The 16,522-nt window shown below is 49.2% G+C and overlaps 1 pseudogene; it reads left to right on the plus strand.

The window, feature by feature from the left end:
- LOC120041035 overlaps nt 1-16,522 on the plus strand; it is a 74,224-nt pseudogene that overhangs the window by 51,850 nt on the left and 5,852 nt on the right.

A 16,522-nucleotide genomic window follows, 5' to 3' on the forward strand; every position in this document is an offset into this window, starting at 1 on the left:
AGAGAGAGTAGAACGAGAAGGGAGAGGAAGGAATAGAACAGGGGAGAAGAGTAGGAAAGGAAGAGGGAGTAGAATAGGGGAGAGGAAGAGGGAGAAGAGCAGGGGAGAAGAGTAGGGAGAGGAAGAGGGAGTAGAATAGGGGAGAAGAGCAGGGAGAGGAAGAGGGAGTAGAATAGGGGAGAAGAGCAGGGAGAGGAAGAGGGAGTAGAATAGGGGAGAAGAGCAGGGAGAGGAAGAGGGAGTAGAACAGGGGAGAGGAAGAGGGAGAGGAAGTGGGAGTAGAACAGGGTGTTAGGGTTGTGGGTTAGAGTTGTGGGTTAGGGTTGTGGGTTAGAGTTGTGGGTTAGAGTTAGGGTTGTGGGTTGTGGGTTAGAGTTAGAGTTGTGGGTTAGAGTTAGAGTTAGGGTTGGGGGTTAGGGTTGTGGGTTAGAGTTAGGGTTGTGGGTTAGAGTTAGGGTTGTGGGTTAGGGTTAGGGTTGTGGGTTAGAGTTGTGGGTTAGGGTTGTGGGTTAGAGTTGTGGGTTAGAGTTGTGGGTTAGGGTTAGGGTTAGGGTTAGGGTTAGGGTTGTGGGTTAGAGTTAGGGTTGTGGGTTAGGGTTGTGGGTTAGGGTTAGGGTTGTGGGTTAGGGTTAGAGTTGTGGGTTAGAGTTAGGGTTGTGGGTTGTGGGTTAGAGTTGTGGGTTAGAGTTGTGGGTTAGGGTTAGGGTTGTGGGTTAGGGTTGTGGGTTAGAGTTAGGGTTGTGGGTTAGGGTTGTGGGTTAGGGTTGTGGGTTAGGGTTAGGGTTGTGGGTTAGGGTTGTGGGTTAGGGTTGTGGGTTAGGGTTAGGGTTGTGGGTTAGAGTTAGGGTTGTGGGTTAGAGTTGTGGGTTAGGGTTAGGGTTGTGGGTTAGAGTTGTGGGTTGTGGGTTAGGGTTGTGGGTTAGGGTTAGGGTTGTGGGTTAGAGTTGTGGGTTGTGGGTTAGGGTTGTGGGTTAGGGTTGTGGGTTAGGGTTGTGGGTTAGAGTTGTGGGTTAGGGTTGTGGGTTAGAGTTAGGGTTGTGGGTTAGAGTTAGGGTTGTGGGTTAGGGTTGTGGGTTAGGGTTAGGGTTGTGGGTTAGGGTTGTGGGTTAGGGTTGTGGGTTAGGGTTGTGGGTTAGGGTTGTGGGTTGTGGGTTAGAGTTAGGGTTGTGGGTTAGAGTTAGGGTTGTGGGTTAGGGTTGTGGGTTAGGGTTGTGGGTTAGGGTTGTGGGTTAGGGTTGTGGGTTAGAGTTGTGGGTTAGAGTTGTGGGTTAGGGTTGTGGGTTAGAGTTAGGGTTGTGGGTTAGTTAGGGTTGTGGGTTAGAGTTGTGGGTTAGAGTTAGGGTTGTGGGTTGTGGGTTAGTTAGGGTTGTGGGTTAGAGTTGTGGGTTAGGGTTAGGGTTGTGGGTTAGGGTTGTGGGTTAGAGTTAGGGTTGTGGGTTAGTTAGGGTTGTGGGTTAGAGTTGTGGGTTAGGGTTAGGGTTGTGGGTTAGGGTTGTGGGTTAGAGTTAGGGTTGTGGGTTGTGGGTTAGAGTTAGGGTTGTGGGTTAGTTAGGGTTGTGGGTTAGAGTTGTGGGTTAGGGTTGTGGGTTAGGGTTGTGGGTTAGAGTTAGGGTTGTGGGTTAGTTAGGGTTGTGGGTTAGGGTTGTGGGTTAGGGTTGTGGGTTAGGGTTGTGGGTTAGGGTTGTGGGTTAGAGTTAGGGTTGTGGGTTAGAGTTGTGGGTTAGAGTTAGGGTTGTGGGTTAGAGTTAGGGTTGTGGGTTAGGGTTGTGGGTTAGAGTTAGGGTTGGGGTAGAGTTAGGTTGGGTTGTTAGAGTTAGGGTTGTGGGTTAGGGTTGTGGGTTGGGTTGTGGGTTAGAGTTGGGGTTAGGGTTGTGGTTAGAGTTAGGGTTGGGGTTAGAGTTAGGGTTGTGGGTTAGAGTTAGGGTTGTGGTTAGAGTTAGGGTTGTGGGTTAGGGTTAGGGTTGTGGGTTAGGGTTGTGGGTTAGGGTTGTGGGTTAGGGTTGTGGGTTAGAGTTGTGGGTTAGAGTTGTGGGTTAGAGTTAGGGTTGTGGGTTAGATAGTGTGTGTTGTTTGCAGGGGTGTTTGCGGGAAGGTACTTTTGTGTGTGTGTGTGTGTGTGTGTGTGTGTGTGTGTGTGTGTGTGTGTGTGTGTGTGTGTGTGTGTGTGTGTGTGTGTGTGTGTGTGTGTGTGGCACTTTGCGATAGTTTCACTCACAGGAAGTACCCTGCTCTCAGCCAGTCAACACACACACACACAACACAACACAACACAACACAACACCACACAACACACACACACACACACACACACACACACACACACACACACACACACACACACACACACACACACACACACACACACAATCCAATGTAAATAAACATTCCACACTGCCAGCAACTGATGATACCATCATACTACCACAGCACCCAAGGGACCACCCCACCCCTCTAACTACCCTCTAACTACCCCCTCTAACTACCCTCCTCTCCCAATACACCCCACCTCTCTATACCTCTAACTACCCCTCTAATACTCTCTATTACCCCCTCTAATACCCTCTCTCCCCAATACACCCCACCCCCTGTAACTACCCTCCTCTCCCCAATACACCCCACCCTCTAACTACCCTCTAATACCCTCAACTACCCTCCTCTCCCCAATACACCCCACCCCCTCTAACTACCCTCTAACTACCCTCTAACTACCCTCTAACTACCCCCTCTAACTACTCTCTAATTACCCCTCTAACTACCCTCCTCTCCCCAATACAACCCCCACCCTGTAACTACCCTCCTCTCCCCAATACATCCCACCCCCTCTAACTGCCCTCTAACTACCCCCTCTAACTGCCCTCCTCTAACTCCCCAATACAACCTACCCTCTCTAACTACCCCCTCTAACTACCCTCCTCCCCAATACAACCTACCCCCTCTAACTACCACCCTCTAACTGCCCTCCTCTAACTACCCTCCTCTAACTGCCCTCCTCTAACTACCCTCTAACTACCACCCTCTAACTGCCCTCCTCTAACTGCCTTCCTCTCCCCAATACACCCCACCTCCTCTAACTGCCCTCCTCTCCCCAATACACCCCACCTCCTCTAACTACCCTCTAACTACCCCTCTAACTACCCTCTCCCCAATACACCCACCCCTCTAACTACCTCTAACTACCCCCTCAACTCCCTCCTCTCCCCAATACACCCCACCTCCTCTAACTACCCCCTCTAACTACCCTCCTCTCCCCAATACACCCACCCCCTCTAACTACCCTCCTCTCCCCAATACAACCCACCCCCTTTAACTGCCCTACTCTCCCCAATACACCACCTCCTCTAACTACCCTCCTCTTCCCAATACAACCCACCCCCTCTAATGCCTCCTCTCCCAATGCACCCCACCTCCTCTAACTACTCTCTAACTACCACCCTCTAACTGCCCTCCTGTCCCCAATGCACCCCACCCCCTCTAACTACCCTCTAACTACCCCCCCTAACTACCCCTTCTAACTACCCTCCTCTCCCCAATACAACCCACCCCCTTTAACTGCCCTCCTCTCCCCAATACACCCCACTCCTCTAACTGCCCTCCTGTCCCCAATGCACCCACCTCCTCTAAATACTTCTAAACCACCCTCTAACTGCCCTCCTGTCCCCAATGCACCCCACCCCCTCTAACTACCCCCTCTAACTACCCCCTTAACTACCTCTCTCCCCCAATACACCCCACCTCCTCTAACCACCCTCTAACTACCCTCCTCTAACCACCCTCTAACTACCCCCTCTAACTATCCCTCCTCTCCCCAATACACCCCACCTCCTCTAACTACCCTCTAATACCACCCTCAACTGCCCTCCTGTCCCCAATCACCCCACCTCCTCTAACTGCCCTCCTGTCCCCAATACACCCCACCCCCTCTAACTACCCTCTAACTACCACCCTCTAACTGCCCTCCTGTCCCCAATGCACCCCACCCCCTCTAACTACCCTCTAACTACCCCCTCTAACTACCCTCCTCTCCCCAATACACCCCACCCCCTCTAACTACCCTCTAACTACCCCCTCTAACGGCCCTCCTCTCCCCAATACACCCCACCTCCTCTAACTAACCTCTACTACCCTCTAACTGCCCCTGTCCCCAATGCACCCCACCTCCTCTAATGCCCTCCTGTCCCCATACACCCCACCTCCTCTAACTGCCCTCCTGTCCCCAATACAACCTACCCCCTCTAACTGCCCTCCTCTCCCCAATGCACCCCACCTCCTCTAACTACCTCCTCTCCCAATACACCCCACCTCCTCTAACTGCCCTCCTGTCCCCAATACAACTACCCCCTCTAACTGCTTCCTCTCCCCAATGCACCCCACCTCCTCTAACTACCTCCTAACTACCCCCTCTAACTGCCCTCCTCTCCCCAATACACCCCACCTCCTCTAACTAACCTCTAACTACCCCCTCTAACTGCCCTCCTCTCCCCAATACACCCCACCTCCTCTAACTACCCTCCTCTCCCCAATACACCCCACCTCCTCTAACTACCCTCTAACTACCCCCTCTAACTACCCCCTCTAACTACCCTCCTCTCCCCAATACACCCCACCCCTCTAACTACCCTCTAACTACCCCCTCTAACTGCCCTCCTGTCCCCAATGCACCCCACCTCCTCTAACTGCCCTCCGGTCCCCAATGCACCCCACCTCCTCTAACTACCCTCTAACTACCACCCTCTTACTGCCCTCCTGTCCCCAATGCACCCCACCCCCTCTAACTACCCCTCTAACTACCCTCTCAACTACCCTCCTCTCCCAATACACCCCACCTCCTCTAACTACCCCTAACTACCCCCTCTAACTACCCTCTAACTACCCCTTCTAACTACCCTCCTCTCCCCAATACAACCCACCCCCTTAACTGCCCTCCTCTCCCAATACACCCCACCTCCTCTAACTGCCTCCTGTCCCCAATGCACCCACTCCTTAACTACTCTCTAACTACCACCCTCTAACTGCCCTCCTGTCCCCAATGCACCACCACCTCTAACTACCCCCTCTAACTACCCCCCTAACTACCCTCCTCTCCCCAATACACCCACCTCCTCTAACTACCCTCTAACTACCCCCTCTAACTACCCTCTAACTACCCCCTCTAACTACCCTCCTCTCCCCAATACACCCCACCTCCTCTAACTACCCTCTAACTACCACCCTCTAACTGCCCTCCTGTCCCCAATACACCCCACCTCCTCTAACTGCCCTCCTGTCCCCAATACACCCCACCCCCTCTAACTACCCTCTAACTACCACCCTCTAACTGCCCTCGTCCAATGCACCCCACCCCCTCTAACTACCCTCTAACTACCCCTCTAACTACCTCCTCTCCCCAATACACCCACCCCCTCTAACTACCCTCTAACTACCCCCTCTAACGGCCCTCCTCTCCCCAATACACCCACCTCCTCTAACTAACCTCTAACTACCCCCTCTAACTGCCCTCCTGTCCCCAATGCACCCCACCTCCTCTAACTGCCCTCCTGTCCCCAATACACCCCACCTCCTCTAACTGCCCTCCTGTCCCCAATACAACCTACCCCCTCTAACTGCCCTCCTCTCCCCAATGCACCCCACCTCCTCTAACTACCCTCCTCTCCCCAATACACCCCACCTCCTCTAACTGCCCTCCTGTCCCCAATACAACCTACCCCCTCTAACTGCCTTCCTCTCCCCAATGCACCCCACCTCCTCTAACTACCCTCTAACTACCCCCTCTAACTGCCCTCCTCTCCCCAATACACCCCACCTCCTCTAACTAACCTCTAACTACCCCCTCTAAATGCCCTCCCCCCCAAACACCCCACCTCCTCTAACTACCCTCCTCTCCCCATAACACCCCACCTCCTCTAACTACCCTCTAACTACCCCCTCTAACTACCCCCTCTAACTACCCTCCTTCCCCAATACACCCCACCCCTCTAACTACCCTCTACCTACCCCCTCTAACTGCCCTCCTGTCCCCAATGCACCCCACCTCCTCTAACGCCCTCCGGTCCCCAATGCACCCACCTCCTCTAAATACCCTCTAACTACCACCTCTTACTGCTCCTGTCCCCAATGCACCCACACCCCTCTAACTACCCTCTAACTACCCCCTCAACTACCCTCCTTCCCCAATACACCCCACCCCCTCTAACTACCCTCTAACTACCCCCTCTAACTACCCCCTCTAACTGCCCTCCTCTCCCCAATACACCCCACCTCCTCTAACTGCCCTCCTCTCCCCAATACACCCCACCTCCTCTAACTGCCCTCTCTCCCCCAATACACCCCACCTCCTCTAATAACCCTCTAACTACCCCCTCTAACTGCCCTCTCTCCCCAATACACCCCACCTCCTCTAACTGCCCTCCTGTCCCCAATGCACCCCACCTCCTCTAACTGCCCTCCTCTCCCCAATACACCCCACCTCCTCTAACTGCCCTCCTCTCCAATACACCCCACCTCCTCTAACTGCCTCCTCCCCCAATGCACCCCACCTCTCTAACTACCTCTAACTACCCCCTCTAACTGCCCTCCGTCCCCAATGCACCCCACCTCCTTAACTGCCCTCCTGTCCCCAATACAACCTACCCCCTCTAACTACCCTCCTGTCCCCAATACAACCTACCCCCTCTAACTACCCTCCTGTCCCCAATACAACCTACCCCCTCTAACTACCCTCCTGTCCCCAATACAACCTACCCCCTATAACTGCCCTCCTGTCCCCAATACAACCTACCCCCTCTAACTGCCCTCCTCTCCCCAATACAACCTACCCCCCCTATAACTGCCCTCCTGTCCCCAATACAACTACCCCTCTAAATGCCCCCTCTCCCAATACACCCCACTCCTCTAACTACCCTCCTCTCCCCAATGCACCCCACCTCCTCTAACTAACCTCTAACTACCCCCTCTAACTGCCCTCCTGTCCCCAATGCACCCCACCTCCTCTAACTGCCCTCCTCTCCCCAATGCACCCCACCTCCTCTAACTGCCCTCCTGTCCCCAATACAACCTACCCCCTCTAACTACCCTCCTGTCCCCAATACAACCTACCCCCTCTAACTGCCCTCCTCTCCCCAATACAACCTACCCCCTCTAACTACCCTCCTGTCCCCAATATAACCTACCTCCTCTAACTACCCTCCTGTCCCCAATACAACCTACCTCCTCTAACTGCCCTCCTCTCCCCAATACTACCCCTTCTCTAACTACCCTCCTCTCCCCAATACAACCCACCTCCTCTAACTGCTCTCCTCTCCCCAATCAAACCTACCCCTTCTCTAACTACCCTCCTGTCCCCAATCCAACCTACCCCCTCAAACTACCCTCCTGTCCCCAATACAACCTACCCCCTCTAACTACCCTCCTGTCCCCAATACAACCTACCCATCTAACTACCCTCCTGTCCCCAATACAACCTACCTCTTTTCATTCTCACTTTCTCTTTCATTCTCTCTTAAATTCTCTCTTTCATTCTCTCTATTTCAATCTCTCTCTTTCAATCTCTCTCTTTCATTCTCTCTCTTTCATTCTCTCATTCTCTCTCTTTCATTCTCTCTTTCAATCTCTCTTTCATTTTCTCATCCATTCTCTCTTTCATTCTCTCTCTTTCATTCTCTCTCTTTCATTCTCTCTTTCATTCTCTCTCTTTCATTCTCTCTTTCAATCTCTCTTTCATTTTCTCATCCATTCTCTCTTTCATTCTCTCTCTTTCATTCTCTCTTTCGTTCTCTCTTTCATTCTCTCTTTCATTCTCTCTCTTTCATTCTCTCTTTCAATCTCTCTTTCATTTTCTCATCCATTCTCTCTTTCATTCTCTCTCTTTCGTTCTCTCTTTCATTCTCTCTCTTTCTCTCAGGAATGTATTGTAGCTATAATCCCTGGTGATTCGTTTTCTTCATTGTGACTGTGTAGCAGGAGCAAGGAGTGGGTGGTTGCATGTGTGTGTGTGTGTGTGTGTGTGTGTGTGTGTGTGTGTGTGTGTGTGTGTGTGTGTGTGTGTGTGTGTGTGTGTGTGTGTGTGTGTGGAAATGTGTGTGGAAATGTGTGTGTGTGCGTGCGTGCGTGTGTCCTCTGTGTGTGTGAAGACTGTCATCTGCCCTCCCTCTCTGTCTCTCTCTTTCTCTCTCTCTCTTTCTCTCTCTCGCTCTCTGTCTCTCTCGCTCTCTGTCTCTCCGTCTCTCTCTCTCGCTCTCTGTCTCTCCGTCTCTCTCTTTCTCTCTCTCTGTCTCTCCATCTCTCTCTCTGTCTCTTTCTCTCCGTCTCTCTCCGTCTCTCTCTTTCTCTCCGTCTCTCTGTCTCTCCGTCTCTCTCCGTCTCTCTCTGTCTCTCTCTCTTTCTCTCTGTCTCTCTCTCTTTCTCTCTCTCTGTCTCTCTCCGTCTCTCTCCGTCTCTCTCTGTCTCTCTCTGTCTCTCCGTCTCTCTCTTTCTCTCCGTCCGTCCGTCTCTCTCTCTCTCTGTCTCTCCGTCTCTCTCTTTCTCTGTCTCTCCGTCTCTCTCTCTCTTTCTCTCTCTGTCTCTCCGTCTCTCTCTTTCTCTCTCTCCGTCTCTCTCTCTGTCTCTCCGTCTCTCTCTTTCTCTCTCTCTGTCTCTCCGTCTCTCTCCGTCTCTCTCTGTCTGTCTCTCGCTCTCTCTCTCTCGGATAAAAGCCTGCATGGTTATTCAGTTATTCATCAGGAGTGTAAAAGTGCGTGTGTGTTGTGTGTTGTGAGTGTGTGCGCGTGTGCCTGCGTATTTGTATTTGTGTGTTGTGTATGTGAGTGTGTGTGGAGGGTATATGTTGAAGATGAAATTGGAGGAGTTGTTAACATGGAGAAAATGAGAACAGTGTTGGAAGGAGGGTGGAAAATAGGGAGAGTGGGGGGGAGGGACAGAGAGGAAGGGAAGGAGAGAGAGAGGGAGAGAGAGGGGGAGGAGAGAAGGAGAGAGAGAGAGAGAGAGAGAGAGAGGGAGGAGAGCGGGAGAGAGAAGGAGAGAGTGAGAGAGACAGACAGAGAGAGAGGGAGGAGAGAAGGATAGAGAGAGAGAGAAGGAGAGAGAGAGAGAGAGAGAGCGAGCGAGAGAGAGAGAGAGAGAGAGAGAGAGGGAAATAGTGAGAAGCAAGCTAAATATACGAATCATTTAAAGAGGTGTTCTATATAAATAAAAAGCTTGTTTTCCTATCTAAATAAAGATAACTGGTTAGTTCATTATTTATAGGAACCTAATGTCAGATAGGAACCTTTCTGCTCCTCCATAATTCATCTCTGTCCTCTGCCTTGCGGAACCAGTAGTTTTTGAGCTCTGCCTGCACAGATTCACTAATCTGGATAACACAATAAGAGGTTATTTAGATGTGAGATGATTTGTAGATCAGTGATTCTGCGCAGCACCTTGCTCAGGCCGATCCCTTCTCACCCCTTCATGAAACAGCATTGCCTGGGCTGGACAGGGAATATCTACCATTACTTCCACCATTCCAGGGAGAAGAGCAGAGGGATATAGATGGTGGCCTGGGCTGGACAGGGAATATCCACCATTACTTCCACCATTCCAGGGAGAAGAGCAGAGGGATATAGATGGTGGCCAGGGCTAGACAGGGAATATCCACCATTACCTCCACCATTTCAGGGAGAAGAGCAGAGGGATATAGATGGTGGCCTGGGCTGGACAGGGAATCATTCCAGCTACCTTCAGAGCTCATATACCGTGTTGCCGTGGGTTCAAGTCTGGCCCATGGCCTTTTGACACAAACCCTCATCCAACTTTTCTGTCTCTCTCTCTCACTGTCTAAGGTGTATAAAGGTTGTTATGTCTGTGACCTGTGATGCGTTTCCTGTTTCAGAGATGCTGCTGGATGACTTCCTGTTGACGTACCTGGTGTTCATGACGACCAACGACCTCTGTCAGGCCCTGCTCGGACAATATCCTTTACACACTGGTCTCTCTCTCTCTCTCTCTCTCTGTGTGTGTCCATTTTTGTTTGTCTCTCTGTCTCTGTATGTCTGTATTTATGTCTGTGTCTCTGTGTAGTGTGAATGTGTGGGTTGTCCTTAACGAGTCCCACCTACAGCAGTAAGCGTGTGCGTCAGGAGGAAGGGAAGGAGGCCCTCTATAGGAAGAGGAAGGTATTACACCTGGTCTCTCACTGGACACGCCTATATAAGGACTTCCTACGAGAGGACGAACACATCAAGACATTCATGAAGGTAGGACACACACACTGGTTATTACATACATGGCAAATAGCAGCACTGCAAATACATACACACACACACACACACACTGCCAACTTGTCCTGCTGTAACCTGCTGCTCTGTGCTGTGTTACCATGGTAACCAGAGTGTGAGTGTTGTCATGGGGATAATCTAGTGTAACCCAGGTGATAGTTGCCTAGTAACAAGCAGCAATGGGGATGTATGCTGCATGTCAGTGATAAGTGTGTGTGTGTCTGCGCGTGTGTGTGTGTGCGCGCGCTTGTGAATTTGCAGCTATGTTTGTCCCCCAGCACGTCAGCAGATATATTTAGGTTTAAGTACCGTAAATGTATCTCTATAACTGTCTGTTAGAGGTGTATATTAACGTGTGTGTGTGTGTGTGTGTGTGTGTGTGTGTGTGTGTGTGTGTGTGTGTGTGTGTGTGTGTGTGTGTGTGTGTGTGTGTGTGTGTGTGTGTGTGTGTGTGTGTGTGTCAGACTCTCTCTAGGTGTGTGTTAGAGGATCTTTATGAGTTTCCATCTCTGGAGAAAGACATGAAGGAGTTCCAGAAGCTTCTACGACGCAGACAGTGAGTGTGTGTATGCGTGTGTGTGTGTGTGTGTGTACAGTACCAGTCAAAATTTTGGACACACATTTCAGGAATTTTCTTTATTTTTAATATTTTCTACATGGTAGAATAATAGTGAACACTATGAAATAATACATATGGAATCATGTAGTAACCAAAAAAGTGGATGTTATATTTTAGATTCTTCAAAGTAGCCACCCTTTGCCTGGATCACAGCTTTGCACTCTTGGCATTCTCTCAACCAGCTTCATGAGGAATGCTTTTCCAACAGCCTTGAAGGAGTTCCCACATATGCTGAGCACTTTTCCTTCACTCTGTGGTCCAACTCATCCCAAACCATCTCAATTGGGTTGAGGTCGGGTGATTGTGGAGGCCAGGTCATCTGATACAGCACTCCATCTCTCTCCTTATTGGTCAAATAGCCCTTACACAGCCTGGAGGTGTGTTGGGTCATTGTCCTGTTGAAAAACAAATGATAGTCCCAATAAGCTCAAACCAGATGGGATGGCATATCGCTGTAGAATTCTGTGGTAGCCATGCTGATTAAGTGTGCCTTGAATTCTAAATAAATCACAGACAGTGTCACCAGTAAAGCACCCCCACACCATCATACCTCCTCCTCAATGCTTCACGGTGGGAACCACACATGTGGAGATCATCCGTTCACCTACTCTGTGTCTCACAAAGACACGGCGGTTGGAACAAAAATCTCAAATTTGGACTCCAGACCAAAGGACAGATTTCCACCGGTCTGTCAGTTGCTCGTGTTTCTTGGCCCAAGCAAGTCTCTTCTTCTTATTGGTATCCTTTAGTAGTAGTTTCTTTGAAGCAATTTGACCACGAAGGCCTGATTCACACAGTCTCCTCTGAACAGTTGATGTTGAGATGTGTCTGTCACTTGAACTCTGTGAAGCATTTATTTGGGCTGCAATCTGAGGTGCAGTTAACTCTAATGAACTTATCTTCTGCAGCAGAGGTAACTCTGGGTCTTCCTTTCCTGTGGTGGTCCTCACGAGAGACAGTTTCATCATAGTGCTTGATGGTTTTTATGGCAAGTTGCACTTGAAGAACCTTTAAAATTTCTTGAAATTTTCCAGAATTGACTGACCTTCATGTCTTAAAGTAATGATGGACTGTCATTTGTCTTTGCTCATTTGAGCTGTTCTTGCCATAATATGGACTTGGTCTTTTACCAAATAGGGCTATATTCTGTATACCACCCCTACCTTGTCACAACACAACTGACTGGCTAAAACGCATTAAGAAGGAAAGAAATTCCACAAATTAACTTTTAACAAGGCACACCTGTTAATTGAAATGCATTCCAGGTGACTACCTCATGAAACTTGTTGAGAGAATGCCAAGAGTGTGCAAAGATGTCATCAAGGCAAAGGGTGGCTACTTTGAAGAATCTCAAATATAAAATATATTTTGACTTCTTTAACACTTTTTAATGTAGGTTACTACATGATTCCATATGTGTTATTTCATAGTTTAGATGTCTTCAATATTATTCTACAATGTAGAAAATAGTTGTACAAAATTTGAAAAACCCTTGAATGAGTAGGTGTTTCCAAACTTTTGACTGGTACTGTATGTATGTACAGTATGTGAATATGTATGTGTTGTCTGTGTACAGCACAAGGACCTCATTGTTTATATGAGACACGAGCACAGCCTAGGGCGGTGTGTGCGTGCGTGCGTGCGTGTGTGTGTGTATCTGTAGTGGGATAGAGGAAATAGAAGCTTCAGTTGTTCTTTATGAACAAGCAAATATGGAGTTACATGTTTATTAGTTTCTCTGTTTGTTTGTGTTTCAGCACTGTGGATGAATGTCCTCCACAGCAAAAGGTGAGAGGGAGGGAAGAGGGGCGAGGGTAGACGGAGAAGATGGGGGAGGGAAGAGGGGCGAGGGTAGAAAGAGAAGATGGGGGAGAGAGGCAGGGAAGAGGGGCGAGGGTAGAAAGAGAAGAAGGGGGAGAGAGGGAGGGAAGAGGGGCGAGGGTAGACAGAGAAGATGGGGAGAGAGGGAGGGAAGAGGGGCGAGGGTAGAAAGAGAAGATGGGCGAGAGAGGGAGGGAAGAGGGGCGAGGGTAGAAAGAGAAGATGGGGAGAGAGGGAGGGAAGAGGGGCGAGGGTAGACAGAGAAGATGGGGAGAGAGGGAAGGAAGAGGGGTGAGGGTAGAAAGAGAAGATGGGGCGAGAGGGAGGGAAGAGGGGCGAGGGTAGAAAGAGAAGATGGGAAGAGGGGCGAGGGTAGAAAGAGAAGATGGGCGAGAGAGGGAGGGAAGAGGGGCAAGGGTAGAAAGAGAAGATGGAGGAGAGAGGGAGGGAGGAGGGGCGAGGGTAGAAAGAGAAGATGGGGAGAGAGGGAGGGAAGAGGGGCGAGGGTAGAAAGAGAAGATGGGGGGAGAGAGGAAGGGGCGAGGGTAGAAAGAGAAGATGGGGAGAGATGGAGGGAAAAGAGGGGTGAGGGGTAGACAGAGAAGATGGGGAGAGAGGGAGGGAAGAGGGGCGAGGGTAGACAGAGAAGATGGGGAGAGAGGGAGGGAAGAGGGGCGAGGGTAGACAGAGAAGATGGATGAGAGAGCGAGGGAAGAGGGGCGAGGGTAGACAGGAAAGATGGATGAGAGAGGGAGGGAAGAGGGGCGAGGGTAGACAGGAAAGATGGATGAGAGAGGGAGGGAAGAGGGGCGAGGGTATAAAGTATCTGTTACTGCTAAGTTAATAATCAAATGGTTTATATCCAACTGTCCCCTTCTCTCTCTCCCCACTCTTTGTCTCTCTATCTTTCGCCATCTCACTTTCCCCCTTCTCTCTCTCTCCTCTGCCATCCCCTCTCTCCCCTCTCCCATCCCATCTCTCTCCATCTGTCATTCTCTCCCTCTCGCTCCATCCCTTCATCCTTTTGTCTATCTCTCTCCAGAGTAAACCTATGTTCCAGCAGCTCAGTTTAAAAGAGAACAGTCTTCCGCTCCGTTCCCCTCAGGTTGACACCAAGGAGGGTGAGAACACACGTGATGCCATGATTTTATGTGTCTAGTCACTTTACCCCTACCTACAGTATACTGCTGTTACTGTCTATTATCTATCCTGTTGTCTAGTCACTTTACCCCTACCTACAGTATACTGCTGTTACTGTCTATTATCTATCCTGTTGTCTAGTCACTTTATCCCTACCTACAGTATACTGCTGTTACTGTCTATTATCTATCCTGTTGTCTAGTCACTTTACCCCTACCTACAGTATACTGCTGTTACTGTCTATTATCTATCCTTTACCCCTACCTACAGTATACTGCTGTTACTGTCTATTATCTATCCTGTTGTCTAGTCACTTTACCCCTACCTACAGTATACTGCTGTTACTGTCTATTATCTATCCTTTACCCCTACCTACAGTATACTGCTGTTACTGTCTATTATCTATCCTTTACCCCTACCTACAGTATACTGCTGTTACTGTCTATTATCTATCCTGTTGTCTAGTCACTTTACCCCTACCTACAGTATACTGCTGTTACTGTCTATTATCTATCCTTTACCCCTACCTACAGTATACTGCTGTTACTGTCTATTATCTATCCTGTTGTCTAGTCACTTTACCCCTACCTACAGTATACTGCTGTTACTGTCTATTATCTATCCTTTACCCCTACCTACAGTATACTGCTGTTACTGTTTATTATCTATCCTTTACCCCTACCTACAGTATACTGCTGTTACTGTCTATTATCTATCCTGTTGTCTAGTCACTTTACCCCTACCTACAGTATACTGCTGTTAATGTTTATTATCTATCCTGTTGGCTAGTCACTTTAACCCTACCTACAGTATACTGCTGTTACTGTCTATTATCTATCCTGTTGTCTAGTCACTTTAACCCTACCTACAGTATACTGCTGTTACTGTCTATTATCTATCCTGTTGTCTAGTCACTTTACCCTTACCTACAGTATACTGCTGTTACTGTCTATTATCTATCCTGTTGTCTAGTCACTTTACCCCTACCTACAGTATACTGCTGTTACTGTCTATTATCTATATGTACACACAGTATCTACCTCAATTAGCTCGTACCCCTGCACATTGACTCGGTACTGGTACTTCCTGTATATAGCCATGTTATTACCTGGTACCCCTGCACATCGACTCGGTACTGGTACTTCCTGTATATAGCCATGTTATTACCTCGTACCCCTGCACATCGACTCGGTACTGGTACTTCCTGTATATAGCCATGTTATTACCTCGTACCCCTGCACATCGACTCGGTACTGGTACTTCCTGTATATAGCCATGTTATTACCTCGTACCTCTGCACATCGACTCGGTACTGGTACTTCCTGTATATAGCCATGTTATTACCTCGTACCCCTGCACATCGACTCGGTACGGGTACTTCCTGTATATAGCCATGTTATTACCTCGTACCCCTGCACATCGACTCGGTACTGGTACTTCCTGTATATAGCCATGTTATTACCTCGTACCCCTGCACATCGACTCGGTACTGGTACTTCCTGTATATAGCCATGTTATTACCTCGTACCCCTGCACATCGACTCGGTACTGGTACTTCCTGTATATAGCCATGTTATTACCTCGTACCTCTGCACATCGACTCGGTACTGGTACTTCCTGTATATAGCCATGTTATTACCTCGTACCCCTGCACATCGACTCGGTACGGGTACTTCCTGTATATAGCCATGTTATTACCTCGTACCCCTGCACATCGACTCGGTACTGGTACTTCCTGTATATAGCCATGTTATTACCTCGTACCCCTGCACATCGACTCGGTACTGGTACTTCCTGTATATAGCCATGTTATTACCTCGTACCCCTGCACATCGACTCGGTACTGGTACTTCCTGTATATAGCCATGTTATTACCTCGTACCCCTGCACATCGACTAGGTACTGGTACTTCCTGTATATAGCCATTTTATTACCTCGTACCCCTGCACATCGACTCGGTACGGGTACTTCCTGTATATAGCCATGTTATTACCTCGTACCCCTGCACATGGACTCGGTACTGGTACTTCCTGTATATAGCCATGTTATTACCTCGTACCCCTGCACATCGACTCGGTACTGGTATATAGCCATGTTATTACCTCGTACCCCTGCACATCGACTCGGTACTGGTACTTCCTGTATATAGCCATGTTATTACCTCGTACCCCTGCACATCGACTCGGTACTGGTATATAGCCATGTTATTTTTTACACGTTGTTGTTATTCGCTGTTTCTTTATTCCTCGTGTCACTATTTCTAGATTTGATGTTGTATCTTAATCTTTAACTCTGCATTGTTGGAAAATAACCTGTAAGTGAAGCTTTTCACTGTTAGTCTGTTGTTTACCACTGTTAGTCTGTTGTTTACCACTGTTGGTCTGTTGTTTACCAAGCACGTGACAAATAACATTTGATTGGATTTGTGTGTTACAGTGTTGTGTCGTGTGTATGTGAGTGCTGACTCCTACCTGTGTGTTTACACACACTCTTTACTGAGCGTCGCAGAGCTGCTGAGGATTGTGGGTCAGAAGATGGACCGACCAGAGGAGGACATGGTGCTGGTCACACACACGCACACTGGAGGTACACACACACACACACACACACACACATACTGGAGGTACACACACTGGAGGTACACACACACACACACACACACACTGGAGGTGCACACACACACACATTGTTAGAT

This window comes from Salvelinus namaycush, unplaced genomic scaffold (assembly GCF_016432855.1).
Source record: "Salvelinus namaycush isolate Seneca unplaced genomic scaffold, SaNama_1.0 Scaffold40, whole genome shotgun sequence".
NCBI lineage: Eukaryota > Metazoa > Chordata > Actinopteri > Salmoniformes > Salmonidae > Salvelinus > Salvelinus namaycush.